This window comes from Anser anser (assembly GCF_964211835.1).
Source record: "Anser anser genome assembly, chromosome: 1".
NCBI classification, from domain to species: Eukaryota; Metazoa; Chordata; class Aves; order Anseriformes; family Anatidae; genus Anser; species Anser anser.
The window spans coordinates 5550218-5568783 of NC_139720.1; the positions used below are offsets into that span (position 1 = coordinate 5550218).

The 18566-nt window shown below is 35.3% G+C and overlaps 1 long non-coding RNA gene across 6 annotated transcripts in view; it reads right to left on the bottom strand.

Moving 5' to 3' along the window:
* Positions 1-18566, bottom strand: part of LOC310892269 — a 51647-nt gene that overhangs the window by 21796 nt on the left and 11285 nt on the right. For 3 of the 6 annotated variants that reach the window (XR_014578001.1, XR_014578003.1, XR_014578004.1), the window contains 4 exons: positions 14900-14964; positions 3890-4074; positions 3395-3515; positions 1509-1636 (listed from right to left, as the gene is read on the bottom strand). This is a non-coding gene — a long non-coding RNA (uncharacterized lncRNA). Of the gene's footprint in view, positions 1-1508; positions 1637-3394; positions 3677-3889; positions 4075-14857; positions 14965-18566 lie in introns of all 6 variants that reach the window. The other 3 variants (XR_014578002.1, XR_014578006.1, XR_014578005.1) reach the window with 2 other exon arrangements.

Genomic DNA, 18566 nt, shown 5'->3' on the forward strand with positions numbered 1-18566 from the left:
AACAGGAATTCAATCCTCTTTCAAGGCAAAGGGAGATAAATTTTGGATCAAAGAAGTGTCACTGGAAAACAGAAGTCCTTTTTTTACCACTGGTTTGTCAGACTAGATCACTGAGACCAGTATCCTGCCTGTGCTGTCAAGTGTATTATATAATTTCATCAAAAAATGTAATAACCTCTGTTTTGAGAGTAATTAAAATGCTGTCCTTCTCTTTTCACATTGGACATATGTCACAGGACTGATGGCTAGCACCCTCCTTTCAGGTTCCAGTCTAAAGATAATCATGACTAATGCAGAAACATTTATTCCTATGCCTTTGTTATTCTGTACCCTTTCTCCTTTTTTGTGGTATTTTGAAAAGTAAGTTAACCAGTAACTTTGGTTTAGTTTTTACTTTTTGTGACTCTTTTAGTCTCAGATTTACAGGACAGATATCTTTTTTTCTTGATCAACTTACTAACTTTCCCATATAAGTATTTGAGCTTGATTTAAACTGTTTTTTTTTTCTTTTTTTTCTTTTTTTTTTCCCACACACAGCTTTTTCTAATAACAATAAACTTTGGGAAGGGATTAATTTTAGCCTTCATATAGGGTAAATACAGTCTATTAAGACCACTTCAGGAGTTTCTGTTGATTACAAGGTGAGATCAACATGAAATTTCACTTTATTGGATAGGATAAGAAAGTAACCTTATCTAAAGCAGCCATACAGAGAACACCTGTTTGCCAAAATCTTACCATTTACTGTTGTTCCTTGTTTCATGTAGAATAAAGTGCTAGGCCTCTCTTGCTTCTCTTCCCTTGACTGTGTAACCATTTAACCAGCTAGCACAGTTGCTATTCTAATGCAGTTCTTCTTTCCCAGTATACATAGTATGTTTTATTAAATCCATTATTCATATTTCTTAGCTTCTTTTTGTCACATCAGGAGTTGTAAGCAAGAATAGTAATGATACACATCAGGAGTTATAAGCAAGAATGGTAATAAGGACGTTGCAACAAATAAAATGTTGTGCAACTGCAATGCTACTCCCCCTGAGCCTCCATATATCTCTCCTGGCTGTGTGTTGAAGAATCACAGACCCAAAATGCCTCCAGCTACACAAACGTTTGGGGGATTTGGATCTTTAGAATTAAAGGTTCTGTTTGTGTGCTTTCAAGTTCTCAGTGGCCATTGTACGTTACAAAAAGATAACAAGGATGCTCTTAGGTGGAGAAAGATTTGTTGCAGCCTATTTTCCTCAACTACTATTGTAGCAGGTTATAAAAATAAAATTAGTTTAATTTTATGGAAATGATGCAAAAAATGCTTGCATATTTAACCTCAAACTCTTTGTTGTAGAAGTGGATGATAACACATACTTGTTTACTCTTTTTTCTGCTACGGAAAGATCGCTTCTATGAAAAGAGGGAGGAAACATGGAGATATGTGCATTACTATGTAGGTCAACTATTAATTGGTTTCAAAGGGCTTTATTCTTTAACAGAAATCATCCTTTTATACTTACAGAAGACATTTGTTCCATTTGCAGTATAAATTGGGACACACGCAGTTTCCTTTGTTGTTCTCCAAACCATGATGAGTAAGCAAGCCCATTAACTCAACGAGCAATATAGTGAAGACTTCTGCAAAATACTTCAGAAGAAAAGCAGAAAAATCTCCATAGCCACAGGTGAGCAATAAAATAGCTATAAGGCAAAAGTATTGTTTGCAATATGCCCTTAATCAGTGGCTCTTCTTTTTACATCTCAGTGTGAAATCTCCATATCAGTGAATCTAGTTTCATAAGAAATAATCAGGGAATATTTATAAAAGCTAAAGGCCAGTACAAATTAGATTCTATCTCTACCAAATATCCATTAGATGCTCACAAATAACAACTCTTATTTCAAAATAGTTTCTGTCAAAACTCTGGCTTGAATGAAAAACACATTGTAATATTAAAAAAAAAAAGAAAAAGAAAAAGAAAAAAAATGTTTAGTAATAGCTCCACATTACTTAAAGCATGTTGCCTTAAGTGAGATTGTTTTCTTTTTAAATATATCTTATAGAATTAGCTTAGATGGTTAAGGGAATTAATAATTGCTTATGGTAAAAGCTGCCTTCTATGGATAGCTGGTTTGATTCCAGATTAGCCAAGACTGGACAGTGTTATCCCCATTACAAAGTAAAGTATAGTCATAACTCAAAATGATGCTGCTTGAATCTGTGTTATTACACATTACTTGCATCATTATTGTATTGTGCTGCATGCACAGTGCCTCATGCCACTGTAAAATAAATTTATTACTTTAGCCTGCCGTCCATCAGGAAAACATACATTTCACAATTTGTTCCTTTATTTCATACTGTATTTTTTTTTCAGTGAGCATCAGAGATGTAGGATGGACTAGATGACTCCAGGGGTTGAATGTACCATAGCTTTCATGAAATGTTCTTAAATGAGTCAAATTCATGATGAATGGACAATAATCATTACTATCTGCTGACCTGAATTTCTGGTGGCTACCTGCCCACTGGCAATGCCTTCATAACAGGTAGAAAATGTATGCTGTGGCAGGGATATTTCTCCTCCTGACTGCCTAAGCCTTTTCTATCCAATTCACGAGACAGATCACAAATGGTATGATTTCATTGCTCTCACCACCACTGCTTTGCTTCACTAGTGGCCAACACTGTATGCCAGTTTCCACAGGAGAAATCTGGAAGTGGTTGAGAACTTCCAAGGTAATAAATTAACAAACCTACTCTTGTAACTGATACAGAAAACCAGATTTGCTCTACCCAGGCTGATTGCTGATACAATACAACAGGAAGCAGGGTGAGAAAAATAAGAAAATAAATACCCTTCCATGAATTCCATGGATCCTATTCTGACTTATAAATATTTATTAATTATATTAATTAATCTTGTCTGATAGTGCCAAATAACCACTCCTGTAGTCATTCCAAGGATTTTGCTTTTACTTTATATTTCTATCTATCTATCTATCTATCTATCTATCTATCTATCTATCTATCATGTATCTATCTATTTATTTGGATTAGGAAAGCAATTTTCCTCCAAGGAATTCTATATATAGACTTACATTTTTTTCACCCTCTATTAAGCTCCAAACTCAACATCTGGTACTGTATCACAACAGTACAGTACCATAGTTCAGATTAAGAATCTTAAAATTTATATTCTCTTTGAGTTGAAAAGGTACTTGGCCACAGTTGTTGCAAGCATTCATACATGTAAAAGACATTTTATGCTGATACTTATAAAGAAAAGATCAATAAAGCAAGCAGAGCTTGCCCATCTTGTCTTGCCTGATGCAACACATCACAAAGTAAAGTGCAATTTGTCCTTGTAGAATAACAGGAGGACTCAGCCTCTTGGAAACCTACCTTCTAGAGAGGACACAGGAAATTGAAATTCATATCCTCTTCCATGGGAGAGAGAGAAGGTTCTTTATATATGCTGAATTCTGTCATTAGGAAGTGTCCAAGTTTTTGAAAATATCTAAGACTTTGAAAACAGAATGATCGGACAACAAAACTTTTACAAAGTGAAACTGGGTATATAACAGATATTTGCTTTCTATGAGCTTCTCTGTACTGTTTCTTTCATAAACTCCACTTAACTGAGACAAGCAGTCCACAGAAAACTGCCAATCTAGTCACGGGTACCTGTATTTAGAAGAAAATATTCACAGTGATAACTAGAACCGAGAATACATTTCTATCTCTATAATTTTGTTCACTATCTTTACTTGCTCTGTTAACTAGGATCAGATAATGTATTTTTACAGCAAACAGTTCTTTTCAATACCAATAATTTTTAGCAGAGTGATTTAAAACATTTTAGTTGCCTCATTTACCAGAGTCACTCAAAAGACTTACCTTTATTTGCAAACATTACTGTGTGAAATAATACTACAGTGAAGTCAGCAACATCAAGCTGAACTGCAGGGTGCTGAAATTCCCACATCTTCTTCTTTGGCATCTATGGAGGCAGGATGTTGTGTTGTGTTTATTGCTGAGAGAAGTGGAGTTAGAATGTATAAGCAATTTGCTTATAGGTGTTTCTGTAACAAAACAAAACAACAAACAAACAAAAAACAGCAAATTCAAAAGGCAAAAGGCAACTAAGGGTTAATGGAGGAAGTGTAGCTTATTTATAAATACACACAAGTGACACGTAAACTTTTTTTTTTTAAATCTAAAACTGAATGAAAAGTATTTATTGAATTATGCTGTTTGCCTTGGAGTTATTCTGTTTACACTTAATTAGGTGTGTCTTTGTAGTGATATGAAGTTATGAAGTAACACTTTGTGTGCAGAGTAGACAGGTGTACAGTAAAAACTGGGCTGACAACCTAAATGAGAAAAATGTGGATCCAAATGGGTAATTTGGGTACAATTTCCCTCAGAATGACTTCAGTCCATTAATCATAGAATCATTAAGGTTGGAAAAGACCTCCACGATCATCTGGTCCAACTGTCCCCCTACCACCAATATTTCCAGGACATGAATAATTTTTCTTCAAGGTAACACATCAAGCTTTTCCTCAGGCTTCAGTAGTATCTTACTTTCCATCATTGCAATACCGTCTATTGGTAGGACCAAAAATGACTGAGTGAGTGTCATCTTTATTTGTCATCATTTTAATAATTGTCATTTAAATAATTAAAAGACAAAAATAAAAATAAATAAGAATTAAAAAAAAAAAGGACAGGCAGAACTCTGTATTTAAATAGAAATGTCTGCAGGAAAAGCAGGGTAGGGACTGTCTCACACCACATATGTGCAACATGGGAGATCTGAACATGAACAAGTTGGGTCACAAAGAACTACCATCGTGTAGTCAACAAAAAATAATAGCTTTCTTGGAAGTACTTTACCATGGCCTCCCAAAATATTTTTAGCAGTAATCTCTCTGTGGATAAAGAGCTAGTCACTAGTCTTACCCATATTTAGTACTAGGTGCGTTTACATGTGCTAAGTAGCATCCTAGTGCAAGTCTTTGCAATAATGAATTTCTGATACCTGGAAGCCAGTGTTTCTGTCAATGATAAGTCACAGAAGTCCAAATGGCTCTTTTGCCACATGCATACTACACATACATATGCAAGATTGATCCACTGTCCCTAAGCCTTGGAATTCCAAGTCGTACAAATCTGCAATGTAGTTTCTATAATAAATCTGCAGGCAGTGTGGAAATGGTATCATAAGAGTACCTACGGAAGCATATGTAAAATAAAGAGTGATTGCTGCGTTGGAAAGCCCTCAAGTTGGAATATAGCACAGGAGTTTTACAGGTTTCAAAAATAAAATACCTTAAATAGTGCTAAAAGATATTAACTTTATGTTGGTTTTGCATAAAAAATTATTTTTTATTAAGCGTCGTGTTAAAAAAACTTTTAAATTAAGTGATAATAAAAGGTCTGCTATTGCTTAATGTCTCAAGTAGGATGTTTTTCTCAACTATTTTGGCCTGGTTTGTGAACAAAATAAAGCATTTAAATTTAGTAAGTTTCTTATTAAAAAAAAAAAAACTTTGAAGAGAAATATTTGCTTCTTTTTTTTTTTTTTTCCTTTTCAATGTGAATTTAATTTCATATTTTGATTCAGAATAAAGATAATGCTAGAAAAGTAATACTGACTGGGGTCTAGAATGGTGTTTGAGGAGGGTTTGTTTCTGCCACATATCCTTTGCAACTACAAATAATGTAGTCTTTCAGTGCCTCTATTCTTCACTGTTTGGCTATGTGGTCTACTTGAATCCCAGCCTTTTAGGGACATGGTCTTTTTCCTACTGTAGCCAGTATTTATGTAACATAATGTGAATCTGGAGTTAAGGCCTTCTGGTGCTGTCATAGTAATGACTGTGAAGATATATTTCTATATCTGTACTCTGGTTCATCAGCAATTGCTTGTATTGCACTCCACACAAATGACTAATGTTCACTTCCTTTCAGGACTTCAGTTCATCTGTAGCAGCACAGATCTGATAAGGTCAAAAGGCAATGCTGTGTCATCCCAGGGACCCAGAAAACCTCCACACCAGTACTAAATGAATGTGCCTTCCAGCAATCAGGGTATCAGAGAAGGACTGGAAATTTACCCTCTTAACCCCTGATAAAAACAACTTACAGCAATTTATTTACATAAAACCTTTTATGTTTTGTTCCAACTATATGACTTTTGGCTCTGTTCATTAGTTATTGGCCTCTTTGAGTTTGTAGACCTTGTAAGAACGTCTGGTCTCCACTAATGGCAACCCAAGGTATTTTCCACTTCAGGAACAGGAGCAATGTAGGAAAGTCCTTTCCTCCTCCATCAACAGACTTTCATTAGGTAGATCATGAATTTTTAGTATCTAAATTAACTTTAACTACAAGAGTTTAGTATTACCAAAAACACTCAAAGAAATCAGATACAGTGTGTGTTTTAAACTTGATGCTGAAAGTAAGGTGGAACTCTTACTTACTTACCTCAGGGTCAGTTTCACAGTCTCTTGCTTTGTAGTTTTCAATGATTTGTTTAAAAAGCTTATGTTATGCATTATAGAGTTGTAACTGAATCTGATTATACTTGTCCTAGAGGGAAAACTCCCAGAACATGATCAATCTATTCAGGGATTTAAAGTGTGATTTGTATAATTTACAAGCTGTGTTTAATACAAACTATCATCACACTTACCTTTTTTTCAAACATCTTGAAAGTTCAAAGAGTTGTACAAACACCGATAATTAACGCTGGGATTTTCAAAGAGATCTACAAGTGAGCCACCCATCTACTACTGAATTGGCTAGCTAACTCCTGAAGGCCCCTTTGAAAAAATCCTTTATTATTTTAGTCACATCTCTGCTCCAGAAGAGAGAGTACTTCCTTATTTATCCTATCTGCAAGCCCTGGTATGAAAGATTCCACCTGATTAACCTCTTTATATTATAAATTAGATTTTCAAAAGACAACTTCATCCCAAACTATAAGGATAAGTAAGCACAAGTAACACTTTTTAACAGCATCTTCAAAACATAAGATACTTCAGGGTCCACTGATGGAAAGTTTCAAACTGATGGACGTTTCAAACAAGAACAGATTCTTAAAACTGCATACATCTATGATCTATATGTACATCTATGTATAGACCTGATCATCAGAGTTGATGATCACATCGGTTCTTTTTAATTTTATGACTTCTGAATTTCTTAGTCTATGATGAGCATTTTTCTTGCATTTATGATTTTCATTTTGTCCTCCTTTTTCCCCCCTCTGGCAATTATACAGTCAACAATATGTTTGAAAAAAAAAAATTTGTAGGTGATGTATTCTATCTTCAGAACTGATTTTGATTTGATCCCAGATAAAACACAGAAACCAAAATGGCATTCCCCAAAAGAGAACTTTTATTTTATGAACCTTTTAATTATTATGTGAAGCAAACACTTAAATGGAACATGGGTTTTTCACAGAGTGTTGCATTTCACTTTCATTTTAATTAGTTCAATTTTGAGGTCTGATGGAGAATTTACAGGTCAGAACATCCAGTCCAATACTAAAGGTACCGTGTATCACTGATATACACAGCACAGCAGCATCAGGACATGACCATCCAAAGAAAAAAGTCTTAAAAGAAAACCAGAACAAACATGTTTTCAGAAACATTATTCAAATTTTTAACTTCTTGCCTTTTATATGAAACTGTGAGATTTCTGTAGGGTTTAGGAGCACATATCCTCAATGATTTTAACTTGGCTTTAATTGAAAAACTTATTGGATGATCTTGAGAAATGCAAAGTGATATTTTAAAGGCAAGATCTTTAAGCAAGAAGGGTGAGTACAACAATGGTACTGTAAGACTAACAGGTGGATATTCTGCTACAGGTTACACCTATGTCAGAGCACTTGAAAGTGGGCCGTTGGTAATCAAAAGTTGTAAGTAGACAGTAAGTGTAAACAGTTTCCTGAACTTAATGGTCTTAGTTGAAACAGTACAAGACTTTTCATTATCTCTTAAAGATTTTCTGTTTCTGCTTCAGAGCACTGCTCTACCCAGAGAAATATCACAAAATATACAGGTGCCATTGAAGGCTTTTCATCTCATATGAAAGAAATCTAAACTTAAAACTAACTTCCACATGCACACTGACCATCCTATTCACAGGTTGGGCCACCCCCCCACACTCAGCATCTAATAGGGCTCTTATGATGTAGCTCTGATCACTTTGAGAGAATTAAACAGCTGTTTCTGTTTACAATGAAATGTTAATGGAGAAAAGAAGAAGAGTAGGAAGAATGGAAGAGGAAGAGTTTTGCAGTGTTTCCTAAACTTTTCTCCAGCTTCAGCCAAATGAATCCAAAAGTGCACTCTACAGTGGATTTTTACACTTCATTCTCACCTTTTCACCCTTTCTGGCCCAGAGGTCTAAGAGGACTTATTTGGTTGGTTTCTATACTCTGCTCAAAACCCTAAGCCCCATTCATCTGTAACTGAGGAGGGCAGTAATTCCTGTGGATGGTCATTACTCAGCTTCTAAACCACATTTTTCCCAGGCTCATGTTTGCACATTCAGTGTCAATGGTAGGACTGCTATACTATTTTTCTGAATAACAGCAAAAGTTCCTTTATTGATCCTCCACCTTCTGGTTAACAGTAGAAAAGACCTTGTTCCTAATGCAATGATTTTTTTATTTTTTTATTTTTTAATCAGTAACTTTCCATCATCAGCGGTTCCAAACCTGGAACCATCAGGTTTGGATATACTATATTCAGCTAAAATTGGGTTTATAGTGTATAGAAACACAAACAAACAAACAAAACAATAAGAGAGACCTGGAATCTTGGTGGTAGAGACCTGTTATGCTTGAATTTTCAGCTTTGATGTTCACTGAAAGATTTTGGGTAACATAACCCATACACAATCCTGTATTAAATTGTCTTGATCGGGCTCACAACAGAAATTAACTGAAATATTGTAGGTCTGACTGTGCTCTCACATTATATGTTCCAAGAAATAGAAATTGGTTCAAACTGAATTTGTGACTTCTACTGTAAAATAATAAACTCTCCTTACATTACTGACCTATTATACATACATTTTCCACTCTGAAGGAACAATCTTTGCTAAAGAGAAACATAAATAAGTTCTTACTTTGGCAGTTTTATTCCAAATTATGTTGCAAGACAGCAGATGAGCAATTTTATTCATTGACAAATGGGTTTGATCGGACCAGTGCAATGGTTCATTAACCTCATGATAAGTTTGGGCTATCTCAGAAGTGTTCTTGCTGTGAATTTAGATTTGATGATGGCTCACACATCAAGGAAACAAATTGCCTTGTCTTTTAAAGGAAAAAAAGAGGAGGGTTTAAAGAAGTTAATTGATGTCTTTTAAATCCCATAACTAATAAAGCATTTTTTCTTCTATATATTGCTTTCTAATTCATATGAGATGAATTAGACAGACAGAATGCCAAAAGCACAGATTACTTTAGTTCTGTTGTTACCAATTAGAGGGAGTCAAAGAACTCTGATTACAATTATCAGATTTTAATGAGCAATTGTCTGTCAAGATTTTTTCACAACTTTAAAGGTGCATGCAAGATTTGTACGCAGTATAGAGGTAGCCCTGTATAGTGAGTTTGTATTCAGATAAACAATACCTGATTTTTAACTATTAGTTTTCATTGGGTCTTTTGAATAAATTTTTTTTTTTGATCTCTTGGAAGACATATTGCTTCTCTCATTTAATCTAACAAAATATGGACTAAAAAAGATTAACATCACAATAAATCAGGAAAAGCAAAAGTTACAAATCTTGAAAATAAATAAAAAAATAAAATAAATATAATAATAAAATATAAATATATAAAATATATTAATAATATCATAATTATTATATAATATAAAATATTATAAAAATATAAAATATAAAATAAATATAATAATAAAAATATAAATAAATAAATGAAGCTGGGCTCTTCTGCACAGACCACAGATGATTCCTAAGTCTATCTGCTACTTTTTTCTCCAGTCTGCTTCATTTTTAGAAGCAACGCAATAGAGCTGTTGGGTTTTAAAACTTTACAATAGACATCCTATCTATTCTACTTCTTTTTACGTATGTTTAAAAATACAATGGGAAATGAGGAAATGTTAGCTTTAATATTTCTAGATTAACCTACAAATAAATGCCCTATTCACCGACAGATAATTCAAGATGGATCTTTTCTATTATTCTAACCTTGTGCTACCTACTTCATCACATACTATTTTTTGAAAGTACCTCCCCTTGAAACACTCCAAATGATGGATGCTAATCGGGAAATTGACTATGGCTGTGCACTGAACAGACTAAAGTCTGTAAGACCCAAGCTTTAGTTGATTAAGAAATTGAAAAAAATATCCAGTGAATGATGCACAGAGGAAAAAGTACTGGCCTTGTGCTTCAGGACTGTAAATGACACATGGCCTTTGCCTTTGCAGCCCTTTGTGACAGTGAAAGTCACATATCATGGAGGAGGAAAGGGGAAGTGTTAGTATTTTCACAGCTTATTACGTAAAATTAATGTAAATACCCAGAATCTCCATTTGGTAGCATACTACTTCTGCCTGGTTCCTGTATAAAAAATAAAAAAATAAAAAAAAAAAAAAAAAATAAAAAAAATTGGGCTTCTGAGATTGCCAAGTGAATTAGGGAGCTAATCCCTGTTTAGCTTGAGTGATTTAAATCTTTCTTTCATGCACATAACTCACTTAGACATTTAAGAAAATGAGACAGATGCTCCCTGTGTATGCGAGAGTTTCTGTATTTTTCTATTTGTCTCCTTCTCCCTCACCCCACTCCAGTAGCTTTTTAATTGATATGGCCAATTGATATTCCAGCCAAATATGACAGATGGGATAGCAGTCTCAAAGTTATTAGGGTCTGACATTAGGTCTTATGAAAATCACTCTAAGGAAAGAAAAGAACACCAACTAATGATTCCACTTAGGGAAAGAAAGAAAGATGAGCTCTCATTAGACACTAGAGAATCCACATAGAAAAGTGAAAAATGTTTCATGAAAGCCCTAAGCACAAACATGTCTTTAAGCAAAGTTTACTAGATAGTAGAATACCCATCCATGCACCACACATCCTTTGTAATGCAGATTTCAAAAACAGACACTAACTTCGTGTATTCTATTGGGTTTTGGTGAGCTTTTTTTTTTTTTTTTTTTAGTATGGAAGCTTTTTTTTTTTTCAAAAGTGAAACATGAAAATGTAAACTAATAAGATCAGATCATGTAGATTTTTTTTTCCTGATTGCATTATAAGACTAAGGAGATAAGAATAAGGAAAAAAAATAATCTTCCTTTGAAAGTAACTCTCCACTGTCTCCCTAAACAACATTCTATTAAGTATTAATATTTATGGTTTAATAATACTTAACAAAGCTGAAAGGCTTACCTGTTTTTTACCAATAACCACTATTTTATTCCTTGCCTAACGTGTTCTTTAGAAATATACAATGGCTCACTCCTTTTACCTTCTTTGGTGATAAACTAGATAAAGCCTCACATGAATCCTGCTTTTATAGCCTATTCTTGTCTTCTGTTAAAGGGTCTTATTCTGCACTGCCATTTTTACTGAGGAGGACGCTATACCATTAAATATCTCCACTGAAATAGATATTGCTACTTCAGAAATAAGATACTATGCTGTTCAACAGCGACACTGGTTCCAAAATTTCACCTTGCTATCAGGGTGGGCATTGAAAACAAAAAAGTTATAGATAATAAATACACACAAATGTCAAATCCTGTCATTCGGTTGAAACTTTACAAGAACGTGGCAGGAAATTTAATTGTAAGCACTACCAGTGCTGGTAATCCTTGAGAGAGTTGTTCTGAAGTGTCCTTGGACAAGGTATGTTCCACTTTGTCCCAAGCATTTTGTCCTGCTTTTCATCAACATGTCTGTTTTAAACAGCTCATAACTCAAATTTGCTTGGACACTGCCATAGTTTTGGCTGGGATTAAATTCATTTTTTTCATAATTTCAACTTCTCATACAGCCCTGCCCCAAATGGACTATTGTGGTTTAACCTGGCAGGCAGCTCAGCACCACCCAGCTGCTCGCTCCCTCTCCCCATGTGGGATGGCATTAAGAGTAGGAAAGGTGAAAGTGCGAGAACTCATGGGTTGAGACAAAGACAGATTACTAAGTAAAGCAAAAGCTGTATGTGCAAGCAAAGCAAGACAAGGAATTCATTCACTACTTCCCTTCAGCAGGCAGGCGTCAGCCACTTCCAGGAGAGCAGGGCTCATCATGTGTAACGGTTCCTTGGGAAGACAAACGCCATCACTCCCAATGTTTCTCCCTTCCTCCTTCTTTACCCAGCTTTTATTACTAGGCATGACACCACATGGTACGGGACATGCCTTTGGTCAGCCTGGGCCAGCTGTCCTGGCTGTGTCCCCTCCAAACTCTTGGTGCACCCCCAGCTCTCTCACTGGCAGGGCAGCATGAGAAGCAGGAGAGTCCTTGGCTCTGTGTAAGCACTGCTCTGCATCATCTGAAACATTTGTGTGTTATCACCACTATTTCCATCAAAAATCCAAAACACAGCCTCTTGTGTGAGCGTCTATGAAGAAAATTAACTCCTTCACAAACAAAACCATGACAGACATACCAGACTCAGCATCCCCTAGAGAATTCATTTAGGTTGTGCTTGAATTTCTGCTTGCAAGATTGCTATTGCAAGTTGAAGATAACCCCCTTTGGTCAAGGAGTAGTTTCAGCCCATCCATAATAGACAGAATGCATTTAGCTGATAAGTCTACCTGAGGACTTCTACAGTAACCAATATGAGAAAGAACATATTACTGCTTTGAAAATCCATTGCAAATAAATGTCTATGTTTTGTTCTCAACTGTATACTAACAGAAATACAACTATTTGCTTTTTACAGTGTGTGGTGGTTTGCTGGGCCTTGAGCGTGAATGCACAGGGTTTAAATTCGACACATTTCGTCATATCACTGATAGGGTCTTGGTCCCTATTCTTAATTAACAGAGCTACTGTTAAAAATAATGTGCAGCTATTGGTGCTCAGCAGTTTTTATCATTCCTTAGAAGAAACAGCATATTTGACTAGCAGTAATTTCTGATTGATGACCTTTACAGTATCACAGATTTTTAGGCTTTGTTGATGTTGTTTTGTTTTGTTTTTCTGTAGACACGTATCATTTCTTTGTCACCTCTTTGGACGGCACTTGTCTGCCCTATTTTAGTTGTGCAAGGATGAGGTGGCTGTCACAACTATTTGACCATTTACTTTAGGATTAGATGAATCGTTCTGTGAAGATGCCAACCTTTCCACTATCTACATGACACCTAGATCATGTGTTTCCATTCTAGAAGGCTGAAATAAAATAATGAGTACTGCTTTCCATAGAATTACCCACGTATGCATTAGCACATATGGATGCATGCATGAATATCTGCTTTGAGTAGTTTTACATTTTTCAAGTTTTGGAATTTTAAAAGATAAATAAAAATGGTAGAATTATTTTCTTGTTTGTCTCTGCCCAAAGTACTGACCTGGTAATGCAGGATTTTCCAAAACCCATAGCTTTAGAAGTAAATGGCTTACGTTTATTCTTTAAGACGGGAAAAATCCAGTTCTAAACTTATAAATTCTTGCTAAACTTTGTAACTGAAGAAAAAATATTGTGTTTTCTTATCATCAGCTAAGACTAATATCTCCAAGATGTCTCCTGGGACTCCTGGCACATACTCAAATGCTCTGAAGTCTCAAACTGACACTATCTTCTATGATGAAGAAAGGCACTCTGGTATTGTTCTCACTTTGCAGATGTAGTAGTGAGGCTCAAAGGCATCATTCAGAACATAAACCTTAGCAAAAGCTACTTAACTTCATAGTTTCTGAAGAGGGAAAAGGTCCTCTAGACGATGACTCAGCAGCTTCCCTTCCTCAGGCAAAAGGAAATACCAGGAATATCCCTCCTGTGAGAATGCTGTCCTGTTCCTCTAAGAATTTATTTATCTGAATGCCACTTTTCTAGGGTGCACATGAAGCACTTTGATGAATTGGACCTAAACAATTAGTTTATGATTATTCCAATAATCCGTGCTTAAAAACATGTATTCATATTATTGTCACTGGCTGTATAGTTGGCTATATTTATTTTCAAGCAGAGAATTAGAAGTATCATTTTTTCCTGTTGGTTAAAAGTGTTCTATACATTTGTTTATTTTTGGCAATATTCTTGGGACAGATTTTTACAAATGAAAGGTCAACTTTATGAATTTGCAACTCTTTAAATATATAAAAAATAAGTGTGGTACTTTAAAGAAATATTATGTCTAACTATAAAACTCCAAGGTAATAATCTTTAAAAAAAAAAAAAATCCTTCAGAAGTAGTTCAAACTTTCTGATTAAATTTTATTTATTTATTTATTTTTCACAGAGTTGATTTGATTAATATAATGAGGAAGCATTCTTGAATGGGGTTATGTCTAGTGGCATACTCCAAGGGTTTAGGCTAGATTGATATAATTTATTATTATTATTATTATTATTTTTCTGACACAAAGGTTACTGAATTAGTAAATGAAGAAAAGTCACATTATAGCTGAGAAAGCGTCTGTGTGATGTAGTTAAATGGCTGCAACCAAACAGGACATATTTTAATAAAGACAAAAGAAAAATAATTGACATGGGAAATTGGAATGAAGGTAAGAGGTAAAGAACTGGGTCTGTGAATTACACTAGGAAACACTGGCACAACAGATTTGTTAATATCTCCACTGGCAGCTTGGCTTCGGTTACGAAAATAATAACTTTTCACTCACCAAAGTTACAGGTAGCACACGCTGGTGCCTGCCTGAACCCACCTGTGTAGGCAGTTCCCCATCTTCTGCTACCTAGCTGCAGCCTCAGAACAGCTTCCCAGACCCTGCTAAAGGAATGGAAGAGGAGTTGAGCATCTTCCTTCTGAGGCACAGAAAGGGCAAACACCCTGATCACTGACTCCAGTAATATGATCCTGAGGGGATGAGAGCAAAAGCAGATATGCAAAATTAATAAGGTCTTCAGGCTCTGGTCTCTTCTTTATCTGTAAGAGACACATAAAGAAGATAACCTTCTTTCTATTCTGCTTTGATGAGCATATTAATAACCTCAGATTACCCAAGCTGAGTTGGATGTCGCACAACCGATAGGTAGACATTTCACACGATTTAAAGTCAGACATATGTATGCCTCCACATACACCTCCGACAGATTATAGCTTAAGCCTTTCGAGCAAGCTTACTTTGCTAATATTTAAGACAGGTACAGTGATGAATAGCCTCATGAATACAGAGAAATCTGTGGTAGCTATGAAGCTGCTGTCGGTAGAGATAGATTGAGTAATAACTCTGTTCTGGGAAATGCAAAAAGGAAAGGGTATGGTGATTTATTAAGTCCAATGAACATATACTGTTTAACAAGTATAGCAAATGGAAGTGAATAATACATGAAAACTGCCAGGCCTTAAATTTAGTGAATAGAAAACTGCAGATTAAATCCATAGTAGTGGAATAGTAAGTGAAGAAGGTGAAGAGTGACAGGTTATAATGGGCAGTGGGGCCAGGAAAGAACCTGATTATGATTGTCTAGATGTCATAGAGCCTTAGGCACAAGGAAAACTCGATTGACACTTGAAAACCATGTAAAACTTTTTGGTGTAGCTAAGGGGCCTGTTATGTGTTACACTCATAGCATGTGGTGCTTAACTTATGGCTTTCTTCCACACTGGAAATGAGTCATAAGTGCTGCTTCAAGCTGTTTTGATTTTGATGACAACTCCAAAAATATAAAGCAACCAGGAGCTCCCTACAGCAAGCTGTTTCCTGTCCAAATAACATGCCAACCTATCTAACCTCCAGGTTTTCTGGCCTGACAGATTTTTGAGGGTTTTCTCAGGCCCTAACACCAAAATCTCACTTTTGAGTCTAACTTCGAATATCTCAGCACATCTAGACCTCAAGCTGTGCATAGGATGTTGAGAAGAGCAAAATAAATGAGTGGTGATCTCTGAAACTCTCTGGAAGAATCTGAGCTCCTGAGATCCAATATCACTGATAAGTTTAATTTACACTTCTTTTTTCTAACACATATTGCTGACCAGACAAGAAAGGAATAGCCTGGATGGAAATGTTTGACTCTTCGAGACTCAGAGATGCATGTACATCACACTGAGAATTCCTGCAGGATTTCCTCTGCTGTTCAAGTCTGGATTCCCAGCTGAATATGACTTTAACCAGTCGTTAAACACAGTTCATTCACAGATTCATTGTGTCTAAAGCCAGTGGGGACCACTGGATGATTTGGTCTTACATCTTTATACTACATCATGAAACTTCACCAGCTTACTTTTGTACTGAGCCTAATAAGTTGAATTTATTTACATTGTACCATGCAAAAATGTAACTGGAATATCTGAACACATAGATATTGAGGTGTAGTAATACATTCCACTGGTTAAATGTTGTCTCTGTGTTCTGAATTGCCTGTGCTAATGCTACTCATCATTTTCTCTGATGATATTGAAATATCATCGTACAGTCACCTACCATTCCTGCAGCTCATGACCTAAAAAAAAGCCTCCTTTTCTAAAGCTTCCTCTGAGATTCTGCAGTGATTTAGTAACTTAATTTTTCAGTGCCAGCATGCAGAACACAGCACAGTATTCCCAAATGTGATGATGACTCCCCATTGAAAATACTTAGTAAAACCTATTACGCTTCCACTCTTTATTTTGCTTTATGTATATCACTCAAATTCACCTGTATTTTCACCAAAGAATGAATTCAAACCATTTTGACACAGATTTCTTCACAGATCCATCTTGATTATAGCTGACTATAGTTCAGTCAATTCTAGCCATTATTATACTTCCTGTTATTTTGTTTAGGATTGAGAGGTTAGTTACTTAAGTCACCGGTATTTTTCAAAGAATCTGGAATTTTTACATTATTCTAATAATATTTTCAAACTTACAACAATAGAAAAGAGATCTCAGCAGACTTACAAGGCTTTCAAAGACTTGGATATGAGCCTGCAGATTTAAAAATATTTACTCCCCAGTGGATGTTGCGTAACATCTTCCTTGGTCATTAACGGAATGAGAAGTATTTCATTGTCATCTCCATGTGATACAACAACTTGTTTCATTCCAAAGTTAATATTTGATATATGTAAGACGTACTAGTACTTTCTATACAGTGTTATTAACAGTTTTTCAACATTCATCTAGTAATTAGCCCAAATCAGTTATATACTTTTTTTTGGTAACATATTACAGCTAGCAAACAAATAAACAAAATGAAAAAGCCCTATCCTGTTTGACATGTGTTAAACATTTTCTTTTTCAGAAAAGTGATATTCTTATTGTTTTCCATGTTTGAAAACATAAAATAGTAAAAGGATTTTTTTTTTAATTGGAATGTGCTACATATTGTGCCATGCATTATTTCAAGTGGGATTCATTTGACCTCACTGTATTTGTCCAAAATTGAGTGATTCAAACCAAAGGTAGTTATTCAATGCTCTTTTATTACTTAAATGGAGAGAAATAGACAACTCTGTTGGATGTGATGAATCCGAGCTATGAGAAGAGCTTTTATCTTTCTTATACAATTATTCACCAAACATAACTTGGGATTTTCGGGTTTGGAACAATAATTAAATGAAAAATATATCTTCCTAACACCCTCCCCAAGTCAAGCTCTACTGGTGTTTTATGTGTATATAAATATATTCCTCCCTCAGCACTTTACAGACATTTAAAGCATGATCCTGGAAGATTCATTGAGCTCCCAGGACTGGTATTCCTCAGTGGAGCTCAAGATATGAAGGTGGGATCACAAGAAATTTCTGCAGAAAAAAAACATTTTAGATTTGAAATTTTTATCAGAAAAGAATCACACTTTTTGCTGATGGCAACAAAAGAACTGAAAACAGAAACTGTTTGTAAGCAGAGATCCCTTCTCTTATCTAGGAAAAAAATAGTATATGCTGAAGCCACAGAGGACGCTTCAATCTTTTTACTGAAGTTTGAAGGAGTTCATGAAAGTCTTCAGAAGGAGGTTGTCTGGACTTCTGCTTATTTTAGCTAGAAGACCCCTCTGAAAACTTTCCCATATTCTCCTTTCTCAGTCTTCCTTTTTTCGTTTTTCACATCCTTCAATAGAAAAGCAATAAGAAGTTCTTTACAAATCTCAGTCTACACAGGCACTGGACTGGCTGAATGGTTTCTAATCCTGTAATTTTGTACACGCAGAGTGCCTCATGCAGTGGAGCTTTTACTGCTTTGTAAGTGGTTCCATTTTAACTCTCTTACTCCTCCAGTTTAAGGTTACACTGTACTTGAAAACACCATCTTAATTATACTTCAATAGCAACTTCATAGTTTTTTTGCTCCTCTTTCAAGAGTTTGAAATGAGTGCATAACTACTGCTTGAGGTTATCTCTATTAGCCTAGTACAGAACTGCTCGTCTTCATTTCAGGTGTAGAGT